At 37.9% G+C, this 9443-nt stretch overlaps 1 pseudogene; it reads left to right on the top strand.

Moving 5' to 3' along the window:
- Positions 1 to 4187: 4187 nt before the first annotated feature.
- Positions 4188 to 5147, top strand: LOC100138031 (thioredoxin-dependent peroxide reductase, mitochondrial-like; annotated as a pseudogene).
- The last annotated feature ends 4296 nt before the right edge of the window (positions 5148 to 9443 follow it).

Here is a 9443-nt window from a genome sequence, read left to right as displayed (position 1 = left end):
GGGTTAAATCTGCCTTATCTGAGCCTATCCAGAGTGTTCTCCAAATCTATTCAGACATTGGCTTATTATGCCACATTCCTGTAGAATTCTGTAAAGTACAGGACCAAGGTGACCTACTGATAACATATGAGCAAATCAGTATAAAATATATAGAAATCTGTGGAACACAATCCCAGGCACCATTGGTAAGTTAGAGTGACTCCCCTGAAATCCCATTTGTTCCTGATCTGACAGGTTTTGTGAAAAGGGACAGTATGATAGAGTTTTAGAAGCCAGACAAACAACATCTCAAACCACAGATAAAACAGCATTCTGACCACAGCAGCTGGTGTCACTGAGTATTTAAAGAAATCACTGTTAACTGCACAAGTGCATGATATCCAACTCAATCGAAACTGAACAATTAAATTCCAAAAAGGTTTCAAAAGATAAAATGTCCCTCAAGAAATCAACTTTAGGCCATCTTTTAGAACTTAAGAATACTGCTAAACAAAAATTCAAGTATATCTACTTCCTTCTCTAAAATCTCCTGTCTACCATATTTTGTTCTGTTTTCATAATACTACTGATTATAGTAGTATAATATACTACTGAAACATATCTTTATATTTTCTTGTTAGTTCATTTTTTTGTTTTTTTATTTTGGTCTCTTCACTCACTCAGAAAAGATGAATTCTATGAGACTAGGGGCTGTATTTTCAGAATGTCTGCCACATGTAGGATCTTAATAAATATTTTTTTGGATGCACAAATGTATGAACCAGGGTCATTCTCTCCTCTATTCAATCTTTCCTTCTCTTCTGTCTTCCAAATCTCATGTGAATGCCTTTCATTGGCAGACACTAAACTGGAACCATATGGAGAAGGGGGGCTTGGGGAATGCCATTCTGTATTTCTTCTCTGCCTAAGAACGTGTTGGTGGTAAACCTGAATTGAAATACACCATCTGTCATGGGGGTTTGTACCCTGGGTTTCAACCCCGGCTCCTTTCGTGTCACTTAACCAAGATAGTTGTAAAAGGTTTTCTGACATTTCCAAAGCTCCATCAGACATAAATGCAAAACCGTTATTCTCCTATAAGGAAAGACACAAAGTTTTCAAGCAACAAAATGGAATAGTGAGTGAGTTCCCCTAAACAAGCATCATAGAGGTAGTGATACTGAATTCCTTATGAACAGAAACTGGAAGTAAAGTACACCAGGGCTGAACAAAGAAGGTTGTTGTTGTTGTTGTTGTTGCATTTCAGTCTTTTTCTATTGCTTAATAAGCACTGCTCCTGATGTCAGAACAGGCAGAAAAGGAGGCTGGTGTGAGCTACATGCAGGTGTGTAAGCAGCTAATGGAAATGACAGCTAAGATGACATATAACCAGGGTGTTGAAAAATGAATTATCCATGTGGTTTAAATGGGCCAAGTGATATATTGGAACACCATGTGGTTTAACACAAAGCGTGGCATTCAAGATGGAAGATCCAAGTCCTAACCCTGGCTCTCACACAGGCCACTTTTACGAGACTGAATGAGTCATTTCAACCACACGGTGCTGTGGTTTCTCCCTCAGTCAAATCAGTGTAGCAAAATGTATTGGCCAGTCACAACATAGGATGTTGCGAAGAAACAAGGGAGCTAACAACAAAAGTAATCTATTCCGAACTCTGCAAGGTGCATGCGTTGTGCAAAATAATGACTCTTGCATGCGACTGTCAAGGCAAGACTCCCAAACTTATTTTGCTGAAAAACTCCACTTTTCTAAACTGGTGCAATACATTAGAAATATTAAACTTCATTGCTTTCATTCTGTGTTCCTTCCTTTCATATGAATTTACATTACATACCACAAGCATTTAGAATTAGAGAATTCATTTTCATTATAGCAACTGTTGCCAATACTTTGCAGTGTTTTACCATAGCTAGCAAGATCCTCTTTGGCCAGAAATATGCATCCTTGTCCCTGGATTCACAGTCTTATATTTAGCCCTTGCCAAGAGGCCGTTTCGGTTGCTCCAAATCAAATAAATTCTGAAGCCCACACAGTAAGTATTAGATCATTACTGAGCAGGCAGTACACAGGCTGGAGGTGCAAACAAAACTCAGGGCAAAAGGGAATCACTGCGCCTGAAATTAGACACAGAGGCGATTCAATTATGGCCAAGGGGGAAAAGCACAAGACAAGGAGTAGAAATAGCCAGAGTTAAATACCATCTCTGTCACTTACGGTGTGACCATGGTCAATCTTGAACAGGACTTCGGACCTCAGCTGTAAAAGTGGAATAATAGGTTATGCCAGGTGACAAGGCAAGAGGGCATACACGCCTCAATTCAGCATACAGAGTTTCTGTAAAAGGACACACTTTAGAGGCCACTGCCTAAGGCTTCATTCTAACTCTCACTCTAAACATGTGACCTTGGGCAAGCTGCTTAACCTCTCCCTGCCTTCAGTTTTCCTTTGTCTAAAACCAGGACAGTAATAGAGGCTACCTCACACTGAGTTAGCTTCAACCCTATCTTTCTCATCTTGTCAAAAGCCACAATTCTCAAAGCAGTTATCTTCAATCCACATTGCCATGTCTTCACTTCTCTTTTTCAAATTAACTCATTCAAAGCAGCTTTCTCTTCTTCCAAGAAGATGCTCTTCTTGTTGAGATATCCAATGATCTCTACCCATATCTCTAAATCCAACAGACTCCTTCTAATTTTTATTTTGCTTGACCTATCCATGACATTTGACCAGTTAACCACTTCCTCCTTTAACCACACGCACTTGCACACTTTTTAATTCAGTGTCAATACCACACACTCCTGCTTTCCCACCCACTTTTTTAGCTGCCTTGTCCAGATCTCTTTGTGGTTTGTCATCTGCTACCCATTTTTTAAATGTTGAAATTTACCAGCACTATCCCTGACTTCATGCTCATCTCTTTCTGCATCTTCCTAAGTGATCCTGCATATGTCTGTGGCTTCAGTAAATCTCACCTCTAGTCCAGACTGACCTTGTCTAATTTTCAAACCCAAATATGTGGTCCATTTATCTACTCAAGATGCCTCCCAGGCATTTCAAAATCAGTTTTCCAAGACTAGTGATAGCATTTCCATTTTCAGCTGTCCAAGCCAGTAGTTGGAAAATAATCCTTAGCTCCACCCTCATGGCTCAGAGGGTCAAGAGTCTGCCTCTGAACCTCGGAGACCCAGGTTCTATCCCTGGCTTGGGAATTCTTGCCTGGAGAGTTCCATGGACAGAGGAGCCTGGCAGGCTACAGTCCATAGTGTAGCAAAGAGTCAGAAAAGATTGAGCAAGTAACACTCCCACCCTTTTACTTCACACATCCAATCCATTATCCAATAATCTCAACTTCATCATTTATCAGCTCAAACATCATTTCCTAACAGTAGACTTTCTCATATCCAAAGATATAATTAACTTCCTTCCCTTTCCCTACACTATATTGTCCCATACATGCTTTCTCTACATTTCCAACTCTATTACATATAAATCCAAACCACCATCTCCTTCTGACCATATTTTACACTCATCCTAGAATGTATACAGTATCTGTCTTCCCCACTGAGCAACTTGGGTTTCACAGATAGCTGGTCTCAGAAACTTGCTCAGCCCATCTGAACTTCCTTCTGCTGATAACAATGCAGAGTGTGAACTACCTACACCCGAAACAGAGGATGCGACACAGCTTCAACTAATAGTGCAGTTGTAGTGAACAAATATGTCTTCCCAATTTATGCCTATGCAGTTTTTCTCTCACTTTGGTCCACTCTCCACCTGCTGCTTGGCAACCAGGTCACCTCCTCCAAAAAGCCACTTCTCACACCTAGGCCACTTGAGCAATTCATTCACCTCTTCTATGCTGCTCCCAAAGTTCCAACCATACCTTCATACTTCCAACCACAATTCAAATACAGCCTTGGGTCCCATTCTCTCATGCTAGGGCAACTTATTCTTATTATCGTTAATTTTTCTTTAATCTAGCAGAGAGATAGATATAAAAGCACTCAATTTACTTATGTACTTACTAATTTAAACTGACAAAACAGAAATGAGGCAAACCAGTCATTTGTCTAGAAACTAAAAATATAGGGTTTAGTCTTTTTCTCATGAAGTTGGTAGAAACTTTAAGAAAAAAAATGTTTTTAATCTCGATAAGAGACCATCACTGGTCATCACAAGTCATCACATGGCCTCCACGATGAGATGGTTACTCTGGGCATCGCTTGTCCAACATGTGAAAGCCATTCCTTAAAGCATTTCTGCCTATGCAGCCCTTATGTCTGCTGAAGAACGTGCTTGACAAATGCATTGTGGTCTGGTTCTGGCCAAGCAAAATTGGCCTCTAGCATCAGCTCCTCACACCATATCCTTGCCATCACCCAGCAAATGCCCTATATTAAGGGTACAGCCATTGGCAATAGAGAGTTCAAAGACACGACTGAGCAACTAAACTGATGACTTTAAGGGGAAATATTTGGTGCTCTTCGTCTATCCTTTGAATTTCACTTTTGCGAACAGAAATTTCACAATTGCTTTCAGTGACAAAGCCAGTGAATTTCATGATGTGAACTGTGCACTTGCTGCAGTGTTAATGGGTTCCCACTTCAGCCACCTGGCCTAGATGAACACACAGAGGAAGAATGCTGGTTTGGGCCACATGAACATTAAGCTCTTGTCAGATTTGACTTAACAGCTCCCCCGACACTACAGTGTCCAGTGAGAAGGTTCTGATCCTTCACTATGAGTTCTTTTCATAATTGATGCCAATGGAGTCATCAAGTATTTGAGTATCAATGATCTCCCAGTGGGCTGAAGCATGGAAGGAACCCTCTGCTTGGTGAAGGCATTTCAGTTTGTGGAAACCAATGCAGAAGTCTGCCCAGCCAATAGGACATCAGCTTCTCCTGTAATTAAGCCCCATCCAACTGCTTCCAAAAAAACTTTGAGAAGGTAAATCAGTAGACCATGTGCACCTACAGCTTGCCACACCCGAAAAGAACCACAGTTGGACCTCATTTTTAGCATTTCAAAGATTGTTACTTATAGAAGACAAAAAGCTAATTATGTTTGTATTTGTAAATATTACTCTAAATATTTTGTTTTTGTAACATTTGCCAAGGCTTTTAAAATGTGGTCCATTACTAACATATTGGCACTGTATGGTAGGATGGCTAATTTCAATAGAATATTTGGTTCACTTATTTCTTGGATCCTGTGTTCAATTGGAAATGGAAACAACTCTTTTTTCTCAGGCTTTCTTGCACCTTTGTGTACACATGAGTATTTCGACAGCCACCAAAATCTTCTGATCAAGTGTCCCAAAATTTTCTTCTTGAATTTCTTCGCATTAAACTGAAGTTTCTTTTAAGATCTTAGTTTTAAGATGCTAGCGTCAGTGGTGTAAGTTAACACTTGAAATGAATGTGTTTGTGATTGAAGTAAATGTGAATCATGTTTAAAAAAAAAAAAAAACAGTGGCAAAGTGACTTAACTGGTCATGCTGCTGCTGCTAAGTCGCTTCAGTTGTGTCCGACTCTGTGCGACTCCAGAAACGGCAGCCCACCAGGCTCCCCCATCCCTGGGATTCTCCAGGCAAGAATACTGGAGTGGTTGCCATTTCCTTCTCCAATGCATGAAAGTGAAAAGTCAAAGTGAAGTCGCTCAGTCGTGTCTGACTCTTAGCGACCTCATGGACTGGCAGCCTACCAGGCTCCTCCGTCCATGGGATTTTCCAGGCAAGAGTACTGGAGTGGGGTGCCACTATATTTCATATAGTTATTTTACTTATTTTGTTAGCTGACTTAGTGTCTACAAACATTTCTAATATTGGCTGGGTATAATTATAAAGGATATTTGTTGAACCCAGGGATTAATTATATTATGAATTCAAATCATTGCAATTATTTTCTTCCCTAAGGTACTCAATATAAAAATACATAATTAGAAAATAAACAGATTTAAAAAAAAACTATTCATGCTCACTAGTGTGAAAAAATAAAACTCTGATACTTATTGTTAATATTTAAAAAAAATAAACAATATGCCAATTTCCTTAGGCTTTTTCCAAAAGCAAATAATGACAGGTATTTGAAGAAACACAAGAAAATTTAGGGAAAACTTTGTCTTGAAATATATAATGCTCATGGCCTGATGGTATTAAAAGTTGTTTAGCACTGTCTCGACCTAGGAGAAGATCATGGAGAGTTATAGGACTTGGGCCTAATGATGAAAAGTCACATAAGTTGTATTACCCTCTTCTCCTCTGCCAAGTAGTTGGAGAATATTGCTAATTTTGTTGAAGAAACTCATGTTATATTATATTGCTTGAATCCCAAACATGTACAATATTCAAATTATACTATAATATATGTTAATACTGGAGAGAAAATTTTGAAACAATCTCTTTCAAAAGTTTTCTGTCTCACTGGGGAGACACAAAAGTAGAGAAATAAACTCAATATACTTGCTACTATTTGTAAAAAATAATAAGTCAATGGAGAGAAGGTAATGCATGGTAAGGATGAATGATTCAGGAGCATTTCATAAGAAAAGTGATAACCCTTGAGACTTGTTTAAATATTTTATTTGTTATCAAAGTAACACATTTTAACTGTTTTAAAAAATTGGACAGTACAGATTAAAATAACACCTGTAATCTAATGCCACCACCTGGAGTTACAATAAATTTTTAGACATTTTTTCATTATTTTCTATCCACTTTTGTTTATAATATTGGGTTATCGCTATATCTTATGATGTGTTTTCTGACAGCACATGTACCAGGCATTTAACAATGTACTGAACTTTAAATACTTTTAGTTAACTTTAAGTCTTTTTGTAAATATGACTTCTATACAAGCATCATTTTAAATTATTTGTTCTAATACACTAGAACATCCTCTAGTAGTGTGATTTTGTGTGTGTGTGTGTGGTTTTGAGTATCCTTAATACAGTTATTAGAAACTCAATTCTAATAAGTAGTTATCCATAAATCTTTCTCCTTTGAAATGAAAATTTGGTATAAAAATGGCAGAGGAATGAATCTGATTTTTTTTTTAAATGAACAAATTTTCACTGAATAATCAGCATTCAATACATGCCTGATGACATGATAGGCATTTTAGGCCTCTGAAACAGAACGTACAAAAGCATATAATACTGATACATAGTAGGAGTTTAAAATTCACAAGTACATTGTCTTGTTATTCTGAAAAGATAAGTCAGGTGAGGAGCAATGGACGATGAACCAGATCATGAATATACTTTTATGCCATGATCAATAACTTCCCTTTTATCCTGAAGGCCATGGAAATTCAATAAATGTTTGCTCAATGTAATTGATTTACTCGCTGAGGAAGAGTTTGCTTCCTTATGTAAATAAGGCTAGGAATGGGATATTTAGCAAAGGCCCAGCAGAAAATTACTCTTTCTTTAGGAAATGTGCCTTATCTTCTTAGCTGAAATTAGAGGAAACCCTCTTCTGACTCATTCAGGACTTCCAATGAGTTAATTAATCCAAAAATATGATAGCCACAAATACTTTTTACATGCTACACACATATTGAATGTTAATAAATTTCGAAACATAGACAAATGCTTCCGTTGCAAACTTGTGATGAGGACAAGTGTCTTCTTTGATGAGTGATCCTCAGAGTTCTACCTTCTACTCTGCATAAAACATCCATTATTCATAATATACGATGCCCACTTTTTATTTCTTCAAGTTGCAGCAAGATGTTTAGGATGTGCAAAGCACTCTAAATGCAGTGAAAATGTTTACACTGGAAAGTTTTTATCAGTCTTGTATTTTATGAACTTTTCCAACTTTCAAAATTTCTACTTCTAATTCAACAGCAAATTTTTCTTAGCTTGTATATCAGTGATTTCTGTAAAAACACATTCCACTTAGAGTTCCTTGTAAAAATAAATTTCATTTAAAATTCATATTCATTTATTTACTTAATATTGAATGCTTTGAGTCATCATATTAGCAAAACTGGCTTAATCAGATTTGGTTTACTTAACAGAGTAATCAGATTTACAATCGACCCTTAATAGGAGTTTAACACAGATGGAGGGACAAGAAGGGGAAGAGTGTTAGGAGCAGAGTTGTTAGCTTGCTGTAGATTTCAGTCAGTTTTCCTTACAGTGGGAGGGAAGGGCACTTTGAAAGACCTCTTACTGGAGCTGTGTCAAGGGAGTTAAACCACTGTGATCTTTCTTTTTTCGAAACTTCCAAAGTCCTTTATCTGAAACTCTCATCACTCTCTACCCAAATACATAATTATTTAGGTATGTGATTTTTTCCCCTTTGAAAAATGCATTTCTGGTTTTTCTTTGTGTTCAGTCTATGGGAGCTTTCATTAAATTTTTATCTTGTTGGTAAAGTTAAAAAGGTTGAAGTAATTCTACATGAACTTTAAAAAATATAAACATTGTTTAAATTGATAAAGACTTTATATGCATTATATTACTATTGTGGTGGATTTCCCCACAAGCATTTTAATCATGTAAACTCATCAATGCAATAGATATTTATAAACTACAGATTTTTTATGGTTAGGTGATGTAATACAATTTTTTATTTATTTTTTTTCATTAACTCGTTGGGTCTTCCCAATAACTATCATTATCCCCATGGAACCAAGAATCATGAACTACTTCAAGCTCACTAATTAAGTGGCAGAGCTGATAAAGGTGAGAAAAACTCTATTGCATCTCCTTATCACAATTTTTTAAATGTAATGATCATGAAACGATAAGAGTGAAAGTGTTCTAGGACCTTTGAGACCAGACAGCCCTGTGGTAGCAGTTCTATTTTTGTATATTTCTCCCCTGTGTATTCTCCATACTTCCTGTTCTGATCCCTAAGAACTGCTTCAGCCAGTCTGTATGGCTTTGGAGGGGTTTAACCAATAGCCGGCACTATCAGATGACAGCAAGATTGAAGGAGACAGTGCCCAGAAAATGCTGAGCCGCACTCCCACTGTATCTCAGTAGCAAATTTTAGCAGTGGCTGTGTCCCATGACAACTCCTATGAGGAAGTCCAGTTCCCAGGGGCTCCTGAAATACCATATCCTCCTGAAATATCATGTCCTCTTCCTTTCCCATCAGATTGAGGTTACAAACATCTTCTTTATCGAACTCCACATCCTTGATTGGTTCTCTTAATCCCACCTGTGCTCTTCTGTGTCCAACTCTTTGCCACTCTATGGACTGTAGCCCTCCAGGCTTCCTTGTCCATTAAATTTTTCCTGGCAAGAATACTGGAGTGGTTGCCATTTCCTCTTCCAAGGTATCTTCCTGACCTAGGAATGGAACCTGCATCTCCTGCATTACAGGTGAATTCTTTACTACTGTGCCACCAGGGAAGTCCCTATTGCCACCCACACTTCTGTAAATAGTCCCTCAACCCATTTTCCTCAAGATTTTGGCTGAGTA

The sequence above is a fragment of the Bos taurus genome, chromosome 14, assembly GCF_002263795.3.
Source record: "Bos taurus isolate L1 Dominette 01449 registration number 42190680 breed Hereford chromosome 14, ARS-UCD2.0, whole genome shotgun sequence".
Lineage (NCBI taxonomy): Eukaryota > Metazoa > Chordata > Mammalia > Artiodactyla > Bovidae > Bos > Bos taurus.
This window is presented reverse-complemented; position numbering and strand designations above follow the sequence as displayed.